Below are 17,798 nucleotides of genomic sequence, written 5' to 3'. Positions count from 1 at the left end.
CTTTGCTACATTATTTGAAAATGCATATCAATGTGATGCCATTAATAACTAAAACTATGGCTGATCTGAATGTTGTTTTAAGACACAGCTGGTCTAGTCTTTGTGAAATGAAATAAATAAATGAAATAAAAGTCTCTTCAAAATGGAGAGATTATTTATGAATGATTCTTTTCCTTTGGCTGTAGTGCTGTTCCATTAGCATTGTTCTAAAGCAAGTATGCAGCTGTTCTTTCAAATGATCTGGTGGTCAGTCATCATGGCACAAATGCTCACTTCCATCTGCATGGAAAGGAGAGAGAGGAAAATATTAGAGGCATTAATCAAGCAGGAAATGAGACTACGGTAATTGCACAAAGAGGAAAGTTGACTGCTGTATGTGCAGTGTGCCTCTGTGTATTTGCCACACATTCCACATAAATTAATGGACTTTGGGTGCTGGAGGGCAGGGGCGCCAGCCTACATGAAGGGGGTCTCAGAACAGTCACTTGATTATGACATGCTCCACCTCCAAGGAAGTGCAATTGGAAAGGTGAGTATATGCTGCCCGTAGAATGAAGGTTCTGTTGGCAGGTTCACAAGCATGCTGTACAGCTGGCAAAAAAAAGAGCAACATGACAGCGAAGCCGGCTGTATGAGTGATGGAAGGGTGAGCCTGTGAAGAACGTGGAAGGGAAGCACCTCCGTGCAGTTGGCTTAGAATCTATGGGGCTTGGGCCCTTGTCACTTGTAGAATCTAGGCCTCTATCCACTTCCCAGGTCACGCTTCCCGCCCTTTTTACCATGCTGCCTATTCCTCTTTGGATGGTGAACAATGGAGAATAGCATGGCTACATGGGCTCCTGCCTTCTCTCATTGACCCATCACAAGAACGAACAATCGCCACAGCTTTTTGAATAACTGTAATTGCTTATTTATTTCTGCATCTTCAACCAATGTGAGTCCATTACTATGGCTATTTTTTTCCTATTGAGGTTGCTCTGTTGCCTTGCCTTATTCCATCCATTTGTGGCCTGATTTACAGAGAATCTATTGACTTCAGTTGGACTTGTGGGTGCTCATCACCCTTTATACCTCCTTTTACACACTTAACACGTGGAGGTGTTTCTCTGTTGCAGGTCTCAAATTTTCAAAAGGACCTAAGTCCCTCTTTCAGAAGTCATTTAGGTGCTTTGTTCATGTAAACCTCAAACGCCCATTGATTTTACTAAGAGTTGCTCATTTGCAAAGTAGTAGGATTTGATGCCCAGTGGGCCCTCAGTGACTGTGAGACAGAGTCAATGTAATGGATATACTTATAGATCTTAAAAAAAAGAGAGAGAAAAGGAAAAAAAAGAGATGTTAAATATAAATGACGTCCTACTTTTGATAAATGATACAGAATGTTTCCTGGTTATATTCAGGGGTTGTCATGTCTAGTTGTAAGAATGTTTTAGAGGTGGCATGTTGAGATGATGGTTTATTTTAGAAGTCTAAATAGTAAACAGCTCTGGATTAAAAAGAAGACTCTATTCTGTTGGAGTGATTTATGCACTTTCTTGCACAAGATAATACCAAGTTCATCTATGAATAGAGCTGTGTGAATTAGGGATTTTTCAGTACACTGGCAATTTCAAAATGTCAAAAAAATTGTTTCGAGTTGAACCAACAATTTTAGAAAGGTTTGGTGAAATGAAAAGTTTTTAAAAAAATCATTTTGGGTTGAGTGAAAAATTTTGTTTTGACAAGATCAGAAATGTTTTATTCGAATTTTGACAATTTTTTAATGTTTTTTAATTTAAAACAAATTAAATTAAAGGAAATTTTTGAACAAAGAGTTGTTTTATGCTGAAAAATCAAACGGTTTTGTTTAGAAAATGCCAAAATGAAACATTTTGATTTTGTTCAGAATTTTTACTCCCCCCTCCACAAACGTTTGGCAAAACTGATATGAATTTACAAAGCATTTTGCTGTTGCTGAATCTGCATTTTTCACTGAAAAAAGGGTCGGCATAAAAGGGTCTCCCAGCTGTATTGGCGAAACGTATTTCTACACAATTCAGAAAGAGAGAAATATGTGGGGGTGGGGTGGCTATCATCTGCAATAAAAAGCCATGGTGATGAGTGGGACATAAAAGCAGTGGTGCCCAGTATCTACTAGAGACAGCTGAGCTGGGGAAAACTAATTGCAGCTACCCAACCTGGGCCTGCTTTAAACTGTAGCAAGCTGGCTGGGGCCGCAAGGGGCTTTCAGCCAACTGGAGATTAATGGAGTGCCACAGCGTCTCTTTATATCCTGCTGTCCCTAGGAAATGATCCTATCATTACCTCTGATCCTGGAGGCTGCACAAAGATGATTCAAGAGCCCGCAATACAAGCTCTGTGGCTATTGGAAACTCCCCCTTCACTGGAGCCATCCTCATTTCTTTTCAGCAGGAGCAATGTGAAGGGACTGATGCATGACTCAGGATGAGTCTCTGTAATACATTCCCCTTGCTGCAGCTAGTAGAGAATATATATCTATTCCAGCTTGTTATTGTCTAAAGATGACTTGTTTCAGCACGATAGCATTTGTTTGACTATAAAAGAGTCAATGCTTGTTTCAGCTGAGTATTTGAGTATTATTGGTAGCATGGCATGTTTATTTGATAAGCTACAGTGAGCAGCAAGGTTCCTGAGAGGCAGTTTAATCAGTAAGCTACGCCTTAGTGTACATTAATGAGCTGATGGGCAAGCCCTGGGTGTGCTGCAAAGAAGAAGGCCTAAGGCCAACCACCCTGCCACAGCGCAGTGAGCCTAGAAATACACACTATGGTGTGAGGGGTGACAAACAGGAGAGGTTTCAGAAACTGGAAAAGATTTTTTGAAGCATTAGATAATGTCTAGTGGTGGGGCCTTTTTGTGCATTATTTCTGTGAGGAAAAAAATATGGCATTTAGGAAGAGCTTGGAAAATGGCTTCAAACCATGGGGGGTTGAGGTAGGGGGCTGAATCATGAACCTGGTTACACATCTACCCAGGGAAGGCAGGGTCCAAAGTCAATCCACTGCCCAAGTCCAGCGTGCCTGGGCAAAGAAAGAACAGCTACTGATGGGCTGCAACTCTTCTTCCCACACAGGTAGGTGGGCAGGGGTGGGAACTAGCTGGAGCTCTGGATCTGCCCCCTCCCCCATATACCAGCTAGTGCAGCTTAGCCAGGGCAGGGGGGTGTCACAGTCCAGAGCAAGTCCACAGGGATAGCCTTCCATCATGGATTTACTCCCCTTGCCCCATCAAGATTTTACACACAGACACCTTGCATAAATCATGAGTAAGGCTACATTTATGACAGGGATGTCATGGAAGTAGGGAATCTGAGATTTCCAGAGACGTCCATGACAGAGAGCCTCCCCGGGGGCTGCAGGACTCTGGAGCTGACAGCCAGTGGGGCCCTGGTAGGGTTCCAGTGACAGGCAACAGCAGCGACAAGTGATGGGGGGGATGGAAGGGGCTGCAAAGTTCCAGCCACAGGTGACAGACTCCTGAGGGGCCCCTCCTCAGGGTTCCAGCAATGGGGGGACAGCCTCCCGGGGTGGGAGGGGGCTGCCTTGGGCGAGTGGCTGGGATGTCCCGTTTTCTCTTTGGGAAATATGGTCACCCTGCAGCTCGCAGTCGCCATGGGTGGAGGGGGATCCCCACAGCTCCCAGCCACCACGGTGGTGGGAGAAACCGTGGAGTTGCAGCAGCAAAAGTCACAGACAGGTCATGGTGTTGTAGCAACCAGGCAAGGTACTAACAAACTTCAACAGGACTTTATTTTTAACGAGGAAACCTCTTTACCAAGCTGCTGCTGCACCCTTGGTAGCTCTCACTCCGCCTCCTTAACTTCCCCCCGCCTCCTTCCTGTTTCCTGTCCTTTCAGACTCCCAAATGCCAGTGCTCCCAGTTCTAAGAATTACAAGCAGCATCTAAACACCACACATGGCTTCCGTGAATTTTTGTTTATTGCCCGGGATCTGTCCATGACTTTTACTAAAAATAAAATAGTATGACAAAATCTTATCCTTAATCGTGAGTATGATTTTTGATGCAGATAGAACTTGGGCCTGGAGTCACATGCCAGCTCAGCTTTGGTTTTCTCTTACGTAAATAGCACAAAGAACAGTGACCAAAAACTTTGTGAAAAGGTAACTCTCAATGGACACTAAACTCTCAGCATTCTCAGTAGTAACAGTGATTGCATTGCCTGTCTGTGATAGTATTCTACAGAGATGAAAGACAGAAAATGTTTGTGACAATAGCCCTCAAGGGTTTTTTTTTTAATGCATGGAAAACATTTTAAACGCTCAGCAAATGTTTACCTCATAGGCCTAGTGGGATTGGATTCAACCCCAAATGAAAAGGTGAGTGCACTGAATTTCAAGTGTAAAAAATTATGTGCTACTTTAACCCTGCATTTATTCAGTTTAGTAGAGATGTATACACAAGACGGTATCCATCTGTGCTTATTGCTTGTGGCCTCCTCAGGTCACCAGACAGAAAATATTACGGATGGCACTGATTAGAGTACAAGAAATACGTCCATTAAACAGTGTATCTATCTGCAGAACATATTGCAAAAAGAAATATGGAGTATTAATTTTGTTGGGTTAAATAATTTTATTCTTGGTTATGTGGCTAAATTACATAAGGCTAAATCACATAAATGACATTGGTTTGATTGGGTCAGAGACTGGCAATATCAGCATTCTGTTCCTCATTGTCTTTAATACTCATTTCTAATAGCAAAAGTTCTGTTTCATACTGTGCACCTGACTTTGTCTCCTTCTCCTCACCATTAGTCAAGACTCTTTTCTGATATTTGAACAAAACTTCTGCAATAGCTGCTAACATGACCACTCCGTGCTGCTAATCCAGCCACTGTGCTGCTCAACTGTTATTCTGCAGTGAGGTTGCTCTCACGTGAGATAGGCTAACTCAAGGCGAGTTACCTGAAGTGTAGATAGCTCCAGTTAATTCTGCAGTGAAAACATAGCCCTAGTTTCTTTTTTCCTCTTTCATACCTGACACTTTCTTACCAGTATAGCTGAGGACAGGATTGAGCCTTTGGTATTTATTGTTTTTCTGTATTTTTTTTAATTCAAATCCACTAATATTTTGCATCTAGCAGCAGTTCCTCATGCTACTTCACTATAAATAGTAACTTTCTCTTTCCAAAAAATAATCTTGCAAATTTTTTTTGCATTCCTTTCTGAACAGCTTGGTTTAGGATACTTGCCCTGACCATACATTGGTTTGAAACAAAACAAAACAAAAAAGCAACCTTCTCCTTAGTAAAATAGGGCTAGGTGATGCCCTTTGGCATAGCCCTGAGAAGGTGCCTAGGGAGACATCGTGCCTCAGACCCACTCCTGTGAAGCACAGTTTCTTCAGGACTCTCCTCTTGGACTGTGAGTGTGTGTAACTTAAAATTGCAACATCCCTTTATGAAGTACAGTATAATTCCTGCCTGTGCATCCATCCAGCTCTGCTAGATGGCATGTGCAGGAGGGGAAGGAAGTCTCCCATCACCAGCCCTCATTCCCTTGCCTCAGGGGGAGCATGGTCCATCCGTTCCATTGAGCACTGAGGGTCTATGATGTGGGTTACACTAATACAGACACATAAAGGAGGAGGGAATTTTATCCCCCTTCCCTCCCCCCCACTTCCCTTGCTGGCTATGGCGGGGTAAGGGCACGCTAGCCCTTAATTTGTTGAATTTGCTAGATTTTGCGGTGCTCAAAAAGCAGGCTGGGTTGTGCATCAGGAAGAAGCTGCATCTCTGTGCAAGAAATGGCTGAGCGTGCAACTTAGCTGCTCACGGAGAGGCTAACTGAGCAGGAGCAAGTCAGCTCAGGAAGTGGGATTGATCACAAGGAGCTCAGCTGTGCCTATGTAGGACTAGATGTGTGCAAATGACTCAGCTATACATGGGTAAAGTCTAGCCAAATGCAGCTTAGTGTTACGAGTGCTCTAGTTGATAGGGGCATTAGTCTAGCACTCAGGAGAGCCGGGTTCCATTTCCAGCTCAGCAACTGACCTGTTGGTGATCATGGGCAACTCATGTAATGTACCCTGTGCCTCAGTTCCCTCACTGTAAAATAGGGATAATATCTCCCTACCTCACAGGGGTGTGGTGAGGATAAATTCATTAAAGAGGATGAGGCACTCAGATGCTCCAGCAATGGAGAGCCATATAAATACATAGGTAGCATGCGAGTGGCTGGAGTGAAGAGAAGAGGGGAGCAGTGTGTGAAGAACTTAGTGGGCAAGAACCTGGGTTCTGCCTAGGGGGCAGTTCAGGAAGGCAAATGAAAGGCCGACTGGCAGGAAACTCAGATCTGTGTGAGGAAAGGCTGAGTATATGGGGATATATGAGAGAAGCTTAGTATCACTGCTCAGAGATCAAAGCAAGATTGCTGATCTGAGGGAAATGACTTTGTCTCGGTAATTTAAAAAGAGACCTTTACTAAGAATTACTAAATGTCTGTATCAGAAAGAAAGACCACCTGGCAGAGGGTTTAGCCATTTTCTTCCTGAAAGACAGATCAGCAGGATTGGTCACTTTCACAACTAACAGGCCCGATCCAGGGTTTGCACAAGTTCCTTTGCTTAGGGGCTCATTTAAAATAAATGAGGGTGTGAAATTTTAGAGTAGTGGAAATATTTGTGGTAAATTCATTTTCACAATTTTTTTCCAATTTTGGGGAAAAGAAACCAAAATGTATCTCACTAATAGTTCCAGCGGTGGAACCCTCAGCAGAAATGAAGTAAAATTCCACACAAGCGTGCTGCCATCCTCTTTTGGGCTAAAATAACCAGGAGCTAAAAATGGTTTGACAGTGTGTTCGTGTAACCCACTTGTGAGTGTGTGTTACAGATTCCCTCTGTGCTCAATCCATAGAGGACAGGAGTCTCTTACAGCACCACACAGGGCCTGTGGGCTCTTTAGCTCAAGCTGTAGCAGTTAATTCTTTTTAGCTCCTGGTTCAGTCCCCAGTGTATCAGCAAATCTGGCAGCTGTCACATTAGTACCTATTAATTAGATAAATACTACTTTTAATGAATATTAGTTATAAGTAATTAATCCAAAAAAATTACTTGGGGGCAAAATGGCTTAAAGGGGGTGCAAGTTCTTCCCTCACACCTTGCACAGTGTCTGGATCGCTGTCCTGTGCAGAAGAAAAGAGCAGCTTCCATGGGTTTGTTACTCTCCCCACAAATGAGGGGGCAAAGCTTTGGATGAGTCCCCTCACACATGCATGCCAGCCCATGGAGCTGAGCTAGTGCAAGGGGGTGGGGTGGTAAACAGCATCCTCTAAAGAGCTGCAATAACTTACTCATCCCTGCATGGAAGAAATTGTTACTGAGTTAATTCCTTGCCACAGCTGCTCCTGGAGTGACATTGCTATGCTCTGTATACAGCATTAGAAATTAGATCACAATGTAGCCCTTTCTTATCTGTTTTATAGATTATGGCAAAGGATGGCACCATAGATAGTGAAATTATCCCCTTCCATGACAACAGTCACAGAGGAAGAAAAGTGTAATGAAAAATTAAACTTGTGGGTTTCAAGAAGAAGTGTGTGTGTGTGTGTGCGGGGGGAGGGAGTATGCAAAGTCACTCTTCTGTGTCTATATCAATATTTATGGCAGCATGTAAAGTACAGGGCATTACACACACAGCTACACACAGCAGTGAAAGGCAGGTGGTGACCACAGTTGTCCCTGTGGTATGTTGCTAATGCTGCAGTGAAAGGCTCTGGCAGGAGAGAGATGCCACAGCCTTTTCCCACTGCTCCCCTCCCCCCACCCCCACCTGCCAGAGCCTTTCACTTCAGTCCGGAAAGGCTCTGGCACGGCACTACACTGCTAAAATTGTGTTGGGGCATGTGGGGAGCCATGTAGGGTATATAACCTGGGGGCTCCGGCAGGTAGGCTACTCTGTTACCTAAGCTGCGTCTCACTGTCTACACTGCTATTTATACCCGGCCTCGCTGGACATGCAGTGCCTGTACCCTGCATGTTGCTGTAGGTGAAGACATGATTTGCCTGACCCAGATCCAGGCCCCAACCCCAATCTTTGTGTGTTTAAAATCCAGATCCAAATTTTGTGACTCAGACCCCTCTCTCCAAGAAATGCATAATCCTGTGGTCCGTATTTATGGGTTAGCATCTGGCGGGGCTCTGGGAGTCAAAGTATACATTTTTTTCAAATAATACTTCTCCCTGCACCTTTATGCAAATCCTGAATCATCACAATGTGCTGTGGGACAAATGTTGGACAAGTGTCATAGTAGGCTAAGCTGTGACCTTGGAGAAGTGTGTGCAATTTTTATTGATGCCAAGTGGAGATGCACATGCTTCTCTTCTCCGAGGGAGAGATTGACCCCATATAATTTAACGGCAAAAATGAATTTTTCACAGTGTTCTAGCTAAAAAGATGAGCCGTAGTCCAGTGACTAGGGCATGGAATTGGACTTGTGAGACCTGGGTTCTGATCCTGGTGATGCCATTGGACTTCCGTGTGGCATGGCACTGCATAAATCACTTCTCTGGGCCTACATTTTCCCCTCCCACAGTTTGTCTGTCTTGCTGTTCAGAGCAGAGACTCTCTCTTCCCACATGTATGTACAGCATCAAGCACAATGGTGCCCCAGTCTTTGCTGGCACCTCTAGGTGATACTATGCTACAAAAGGTAAATAATAATAATAATAAATAATAAATAGTAATAATGAAAATGTATTGGGTCATAGCTGTTCAGTGAGCATTCTTGTGGCTTTTCACTTTATGAATCTGTTTGTAATAATTAGATTCCAAATACTTGCAGAGATGGTAGATTCAATGGTAGCATTATGAGACCATTGTCATTAAGGTAACTGTACTTGTTGCCATTAGTTTCTCAATTCCGTCACTGCAGGATTGAAATATTGATAATTGGTGGATATGAATGTAGTTGTCTATCTATTCACTTTAATGAGCTTTGGATCATGCCCTTAGAAGCTTCAATATATGAATGTTAACATACAAATATGTCTAATATTTCTGTGAGATTTTAAGGGGAACTGTCTGGAGTGACCCTCTTCTTGCTCGATATATTTTTAAGGCTTTCATAGAATCATAGAATATCAGAGTTGGAAGGGACCTCAGGAGGTCATCTTGTCCAACCTCCTGCTCAAAGCAGGACCAATCCCCAACTAAATCATCGCAGCCAGGGTTTTGTCAAGCCTGACCTTGAAAACTTCTAAGGAAGGAGATTCCACCACCTCCCTAGGTAACTCATTCCAGTGCTTCACCACCCTCCTAGTGAAAATTTTTTTCCTAATATCCAACCTAAACCTTCCGCACTGCAACTTGAGACCATTACTCCTCATTCTGTCATCTGCTACCACTGAGAACAGTCTAGATCCATCCTCTTTGGAACCCCCTTTTAGATAGTTGAAAGCAGCTATCAAATCCCCCCTCATCCTTCTCTTCTGCAGACTAAATAATCCCAGTTCCCTCAGCCTCTCCTCATAAGTCGTGCTCCAGCCCCCTAATCATTTTTGTTGCCCTCCGCTGGACTCTTTCCAATTTTTCCACATCCTTCTTGTAGTGTGGGGCCCAAAACTGGACACAGTACCAAATGAGGCCTCACCAATGTCGAATCTTTAAAAAAGGGAAGAAGGAGGATCCTGGGAACTACAGGCCAGTCAGCCTCACCTCAGTCCCCAGAAAAATCATGGAGCAGGTCCTCAAAGAATCAATCCTGAAGCACTTACATGAGAGGAAAGTGATCAGGAACAGTCAGCATGGATTCACCAAGGGAAGGTCATGCCTGACTAATCTAATCGCCTTCTATGATGAGATTACTGGTTCTGTGGATGAAGGGAAAGCAGTGGATGTATTGTTTCTTGACTTTAGCAAAGCTTTTGACACGGTCTCCCACAGTATTCTTGTCAGCAAGTTAAAGAAGTATGGGCTGGATGAATGCACTATAAGGTGGGTAGAAAGTTGGCTAGATTGTCGGGCTCAACGGGTAGTGATCAATGGCTCCATGTCTAGTTGGCAGCCGGTGTCAAGTGGAGTGCCCCAGGGGTCGGTCCTGGGGCCGGTTTTGTTCAATATCTTCATAAATGATCTGGAGGATGGTGTGGATTGCACTCTCAGCAAATTTGCGTATGATACTAAACTGGGAGGAGTGGTAGATATGCTGGAGGGCAGGGATAGGATACAGAGGGATACTAGACAAATTGGAGGATTGGGCCAAAAGAAATCTGATGAGGTTCAATAAGGATAAGTGCAGGGTCCTGCACTTAGGACGGAAGAACCCAATGCACAGCTACAGACTAGGGACCGAATGTCTAGGCAGCAGTTCTGCGGAAAAGGACCTAGGGGTGACAGTGGACGAGAAGCTGGATATGAGTCAGCAGTGTGCCCTTGTTGCCAAGAAGGCCAATGGCATTTTGGGATGTATAAGTAGGGGCATAGCGAGCAGATCGAGGGACGTGATCGTCCCCCTCTATTCGACATTGGTGAGGCCTCATCTGGAGTACTGTGTCCAGTTTTGGGCCCCACACTACAAGAAGGATGTGGATAAATTGGAAAGAGTCCAGCGAAGGGCAACAAAAATGATTAGGGGACTGGAACACATGACTTATGAGGAGAGGCTGAGGGAGCTGGGATTGTTTAGTCTGCAGAAGAGAAGAATGAGGGGGAATTTGATAGCTGTTTTCAACTACCTGAGAGGTGGTTCCAGAGAGGATGGTTCTAGACTATTCTCAGTGGTAGAAGAGGACAGGACAAGGAGTAATGGTCTCAAGTTGCAGTGGGGGAGGTTTAGGTTGGATATTAGGAAAAACTTTTTCACTAGGAGGGTGGTGAAACACTGGAATGCGTTACCTAGGGAGGTGGTAGAATCTCCTTCCTTAGAAGTTTTTAAGGTCAGGCTTGACAAAGCCCTGGCTGGGATGATTTAATTGGGGAATGGTCCTGCTTTTGAGCAGGGGGTTGGACTAGATGACCTCCTGAGGTCCCTTCCAACCCTGATATTCTATGATTCTATGAACAGAGGGGAACGATCACGTCCCTTGATCTGCTGGCAATGCTCCTACTTATACAGCCCAAAAATGCTGTTAGCCTTCTTAGCAACAATGGCACACTGTTGACTTATATCCAGCTTCTCATCCACCGTAACCGCTAGGTCCTTTTCTGCGGAACTGCTGCCTAGCCACTCGGTCCCTAGTCTGTATCAGTGCATGGGATTCTTCCATCCTAAGTGCAGGACTCTGCACTTGTCCTTGTTGAACCTCATCATATTTCTTTTCGCCCAATCCTCTAATTTGTCTAGGGCACTCTGTATCCTATCCCTACCCTCCAGCTTATCTACCTCTCCTCCCATAGAATCATAGAATCATAGAATATCAGGGTTGGAAGGGACCCCAGAAGGTCATCTAGTCCAACCCCCTGCTCAAAGCAGGACCAATTCCCAGTTAAATCATCCCAGCCAGGGCTTTGTCAAGCCTGACCTTAAAAACCTCTAAGGAAGGAGATTCTACCACCTCCCTAGGTAACGCATTCCAGTGTTTCACCACCCTCTTAGTGAAAAAGTTTTTCCTAATATCCAATCTAAACCTCCCCCACTGCAACTTGAGACCATTACTCCTCGTTCTGTCATGTGCTACAATTGAGAACAGTCTAGAGCCATCCTCTTTGGAACCCCCTTTCAGGTAGTTGAAAGCAGCTATCAAATCCCCCCTCATTCTTCTCTTCTGCAGGCTAAACAATTCCAGCTCCCTCAGCCTCTCCTCACAACTCATGTGTTCCAGTCCCCTAATCATTTTTGTTGCCCTTCGCTGGACTCTCTCCAATTTATCCACATCCTTCTTGAAGTGTGGGGCCCAAAACTGGACACAGTACTCCAGATGAGGCCTCACCAATGTCGAATAGAGGGGAACGATCACGTCCCTCGATCTGCTCGCTATGCCCCTACTTATACATCCCAAAATGCCATTGGCCTTCTTGGCAACAAGGGCACACTGCTGACTCATATCCAGCTTCTCGTCCACTGTCACCCCTAGGTCCTTTTCCGCAGAACTGCTGCCTAGCCATTCGGTCCCTAGTCTGTAGCTGTGCATTGGGTTCTTCTGTCCTAAGTGCAGGACCCTGCACTTATCCTTATTGAACCTCATCAGATTTCTTTTGGCCCAATCCTCCAATTTGTCTAGGTCTTTCTGTATCCTATCCCTCCCCTCCAGCGTATCTACCACTCCTCCCAGTTTAGTATCATCCGCAAATTTGCTGAGAGTGCAATCCACACCATCCTCCAGATCATTTATGAAGATATTGAACAAAACCGGCCCCAGGACCGACCCTTGGGGTACTCCACTTGATACCGGCTGCCAACTAGAAATGGAGCCATTGATCACTACCCGTTGAGCCCGACAATCTAGCCAGCTTTCTACCCACCTTGTAGTGCATTCATCCAGCCCATACTTCCTTAACTTGCTGACAAGAATACTGTGGGAGACCGTGTCAAAAGCTTTGCTAAAGTCAAGAAACAATACATCCACTGCTTTCCCTTCATCCACAGAACCAGTAATCTCATCATAGAAGGCGATTAGATTAGTCAGGCATGACCTTCCCTTGGTGAATCCATGCTGGCTGTTCCTGATCACTTTCCTCTCATGCAAGTGCTTCAGGATTGATTCTTTGAGGACCTGCTCCATGATTTTTCCAGGGACTGAAGTGAGGCTGACTGGCCTGTAGTTCCCAGGATCCTCCTTCTTCCCTTTTTTAAAGATTGGCACTACATTAGCCTTTTTCCAGTCATCTGGGACTTCCCCGGTTCGCCACGAGTTTTCAAAGATAATGGCCAATGGCTCTGCAATCACAGCCGCCAATTCCTTCAGCACTTCCCAGTTTAGTGTCATCTGCAAACTTGCTGAGGGTGCAATCCACGCCATCCTCCAGATCATTAATGAAGATATTGAACTAAACCCGCCCCAGGACCGACCCTTGGGGCACTCCACTTGATATCAGCTGCCAACTAGACATGGAGCAGTTGATCACTACCTGTTGAGCCCTATGATCTAGCCAGCTTTCTATCCACCTTATCGTCCATTCATCCAGCCCATACTTCTTTAACTTGCTGGCAAGATTACTGTGAGAGACCAAATCAAATGCTTTGCTAAAGTCAAGGAATAACATGTCCACTGCTTTCCCCTCATCCACAGAGGAAGTTATCTCATCATAGAAGGCAATTAGGTTAGGGAGACATGACTTGCCCTTGGTGAATCCATGCTGACTGTTCCTGATCACTTCCCTCTCCTCTAAGTGCTTCAAAATTGATTCCTTGAGGACTTGCTCCATGATTTTTCCAGGGACTGAGATGAGGCTGACTGGCCTGCAGTTTCCCGGATCCTCCTTCTTCCCTTTTTTAAAGATGGGCACTACATTAGCCTTTTTCATCTTTGTTATAGATCTCACTTTTCAAAGGCTAAGACTTTGTTTCCTAAATATTTCCTCTGAGATAAAACGTAACATAAAAATATAGAAATTCATACACTTGGTCAAACTAGTGGTCTGGCGAGTCCAGTGGCCCAGGACCAGCTGCTTCAGATGAAGGTGCAAGAAGCCTTGCTATAGCTACTCCAAAAGCAATTTTAAAAAAAAAATTTAAATTATTGATGTTTTTCCACTAGCTGTTCAAAAATAATCAAAACCCATAATGTGTTATTTTGATAGTCAAAGCAATTCTGGACTGTTGAATAACAGAGAATTAGGAGATGCTTTCCAAAGTGTAATTATAATGCGATTAACATTTAAGAATCATTTAAGAACGCCAAAATACAACTATGTAAATAGCATTGAGTAAAATGTTTTAAAATATCATAGTTTATCCCAGTGTTTCTCAACTTGTTCCATAACAGAACCCTTTACGTACTGTGTGAGTGCACAGAATCTGCCTCCCATTTAGCAATATGAGGAGGACTAACTGTTTGACGTACCTGGGAATTGAGACCCTCCCCCCCCAGGCTGAAAATACATGGTCGATATTATGCCTATAAAAGTAGAAGTCAAGAGCAGTGACCAGCATATATATGTAAAACAGCTGGGGATCGTTGGGACATTTTCTGAGGTTGCTGGGAAATCCACATGGTTTGGGGTGAAAAACAGAGCATTTAGAATAAGTACAGGAATATCAGAATTTTCACAGGTTGATGGACAATGGCCCTGATCCAATTAAGCATTAAGCACTTCGTAAATTTTAAGCATATGATTAGACCCACTGAGTTCAATTGTTATTAAGTAGTGTCATTATTCTTTTTCATGCCACTGATGCTGAGCTTGGCACAGGAGCGTTGGGAAAGCAGGGGAATAAATTGTCAGCCTTCTGTGGGGTTCTTACACCTTTCTCTAAAGTTTCTGGTTCAGGCCACTGTCAGAAACAGGATACTGGACTAGATGGATCTCAAGTCTGAACCAATATAGCAATTCCTATGTTGTTAAAATGTAATAGAATCAACCTATAATATAAAGAGAATTATATTCCCACTATAGAATTCCATAGGATAGCTATCAATTTCTGTAGGTCGGTGGAGTCATTTTTGTAGACCTTTATTAAATTTGAGTAGAACCTATTGGTTCCACTGCAGTTAAATTCTGTGTGACATTTCCCTATTGTACATTAGACTCCAGAATTTGATATTGTCTATAGTTGTTAATACTGTTGATGTAGCCGTGTGGGTCCCAGGATATGAGAGAGACAAGGTGGGTGAGGTAATGCCTCTTATTCAAGCTATTGCATAGCTCAAAAGCTTGTGCCTTCCACCAACAGAAGTTGGTCCAATAAAAGATATTACTTCACCTACCTTGTCTCTTTCATTAAACTCCAGAGTCAGCCTTGGCATTTTGGGCAGGCCTGTGAAACAATTTTTCTTCCTACACAATGATCATGAGATTCCCACAGGATCATTTCACTAATCACAATGCTGGCCTAAGAATTTGGGGACGTGCTGATGAGACAATGTTTTAAAACAGAATGGCTTAATTTTACCTAACAAGATGAGGAGCGGTAAAGAGGAGGAAGAAGGTTCTTTAGGTTTGTAGAAGGGAAGCCCAGCTGCTTGTTTGGAGTTATGTGCATAGCTGGCAACATTTTAAAAAAAAAGTTCTGCAAAGGACAATCATCCACTAAGCAGGGAGCCTGGGATCTGCTAGGCCTGCAGCCACTGGACTTTTCAAGCATTGACTTCTTCATCAGCAGCCTTTCCACTACTGATTCCCATAAAGCAGATGATTTTACACATGGGGAAACGAAGGAAGAAAAGTTACAGCCCAGATATTTGATAGTGGCCTCTGATTTGGAGTACCTCAATTTTTGAGTGGTCAATTTGCAGCCCAAATTTCAGAGGTGCTGACTATTCACACCAAGTCCTTGCCCAGATTCAGGAAAGTACAGACCTTCTCTATGTGCTTAAAGTAAAATGACTAGGGAGGCTATACTGAATTGTGGGCACTGAGCTATTCTTGAAAATCCAAAGTCTTTCAAGTTGGGCAGGAAAAAGAAAGAAAAAAAAAAAACAAAAAAAAAAACCCCTCCAAAACCCCGAGGCATCTCCGTCACTGACCACTGTTAACATTTTTGGCCTACTTGGCCAAGGCCACAGAAGGAGTGTGTGTCAGAGTTGGCATTAGAATTCAAGATCTTTTATGTTTGCCATTCTCAGCATAATATGAAGACACTTGAAAGGTTAAATCCAGGTGAGTAAACACTATGGGAAATATTTTTAACAAGGAAAGTAATGTTGAGGATGTGTCAATCATTCAAAGTATTTTCTATTTTATTGTCATGGTTTGGATTATTTTCTTGCAGGTGACATTGTTTTCTGTCTTCCATCAGAACTATAGTCCTGCTTCTTGGAAATCTGTATCTGGCAATATAAGGACTAAGTACAGTCCAATATGCTCTGGGGACTGTGATAACAAGCACAGTATCCAGTGCCCTAAATAAGTTTGTCTGAGTACAATACTAATACCAGAGACTAAAATACATTTCAAATACACCTTATGCTACTATAGATAGGTTGCTAAGTTTCTAAATATCAATAATACTTAAGCCCCTTAGATGATGATTATAATTTGAGGGGCGACTTCAAAGGCAAAAAGGAAATTAAGTCCCCAACTCTCCCATTGACTTTCAACAGAAGCTTGGGGCCTTACTGCCCTTTGTGCCTTTGAAAAACTCCCCTAAAAAGCAGCAGCCTTTGGTCCTGTGATGATTCTTTGGGTGCGCAGGACAGCGAGTTACATTGTTATACTCCAGCAAGAGAGACAGACTTGCTTTTGCTGAACTGGGCGTCACCTCCCTGACACCTCCAGGCCGTTAGCTACCCATACTTTCTATTCTGGGCTATGCAAGCCCTTGCTTTGCCTTGCAGATTAAGAATAGGTGTACCCCAATCACTGAGCTCCTTTGAAGCATTCCCCTGTAGTGTCTACTCCTTTATCCCCTGAACACTCACAGTAATACCAGGTTTGCTGTCCCCAAGGGAACAGTGTACATACCAGTTTGGAGGATTCAGCTCAGGATCAGATCCTTGTATAATACCACAGCACTGAGATATAGTGAAAATAACATTAAGTTTAAGGTCATGTTTAAAGAGACAGTGAGTAAGAATAATGAAACAACTGGTTCCATATAATACAAAAGTATAACACACTTTCTAGAGACTAAAGTTAACAGACTAATCTCTAGTCTAAATATGCTTATCTCAACTCCAGTGTCTTCTGCCATGTTTCAGCCAAGCCTGGTTGAGATCCCGTTTTTCTGAATGTAAACACACTGTCCATTTACTTCCTAGGAGCAGGATAAAAGGGTGTCTTCTTGCCTTCCACTTATATTCCCAAATATAAGTTTGTACCCCAACTCAGGAGAACCTCTGTGATTTATTCTCCTGCTTTCCTGCTGACTTCACATCCCCTCTAATTTTGTATGTAAATGGCTTTCTACTCTGTAAAGTTTTTAGAGCTTAACTAACATGTGGACGGACTGACACTGTCTAGAAGAAATCTGGTTGTCAAATCTGCCTTAATACAGATTTAAGGAACACATTTTTAGCACACATACCTAACTCCTTACGTAGAATTTGTACATACATTTCACAATGATATTAATGCTCAGCATAACCTTGGCTTTCATTTAAGACCATAGAGTACATACCAGGATCAGGATATTTTTGTAATGCCCGTTACCATTTGGCATTGAGGGGTTCTTAAAGTTACAGGTCCCCACCCCACACAGAACATGCTGTCTGAAAGATTGATAAATCAAATTGAAGTGCATGAGGAGTAGTTTCATATCAGGTAGGGTGGTGATGCTTATAGAGATGAGAGTTACCTCAGAAGAGTAAGTTTTAAGAAGGCATTTGAATAAGGAGAGTATGTGAGCCTGTTATTTTTGATGGCTACTTAACTTTTCATAGAATATCAGGGTTGGAGGGGACCTCAGGAGGTCATCTAGTCTAACCCCCTGCTCAAAGGAGGATCAATCCTCAATATTTGCCCCAGATCCCTAAATGGCCCCCTCAAGGATTGAGCTCACAGCCCTGGGTTTAGCAGGCCAATGCTCAAACCACTGAACTATTCCTCCCTTCTTTGCTCAGTGTTAATGTTGTTTGTTTTATTTGTATTACCCTAGAATAGAACTAGTGAGGAATTTTTTGACAAAATGTATTTCACAGGAAAATGCCAATTTGTGGAAGCTGAAACTTTTGTGGAAACATACTGGTTTTGACTAAATTTTGTTGGGGAGGTTTCTGAG

General features: G+C 43.4%; 1 protein-coding gene across 5 annotated transcripts in view; it reads left to right on the top strand.

Annotated features, from left to right (window-relative positions):
* The window catches only part of GRM5 (glutamate metabotropic receptor 5), a 326,806-nt gene that overhangs the window by 145,681 nt on the left and 163,327 nt on the right, over nucleotides 1–17,798 (top strand). The window lies entirely within an intron of this gene.

This window comes from Caretta caretta, chromosome 1 (assembly GCF_965140235.1).
Source record: "Caretta caretta isolate rCarCar2 chromosome 1, rCarCar1.hap1, whole genome shotgun sequence".
In the NCBI taxonomy this organism is placed as follows: Eukaryota; Metazoa; Chordata; order Testudines; family Cheloniidae; genus Caretta; species Caretta caretta.
The sequence above is the reverse complement of the archived record's forward strand: the minus strand, read 5'-3'. Positions and strand labels throughout refer to the sequence as shown.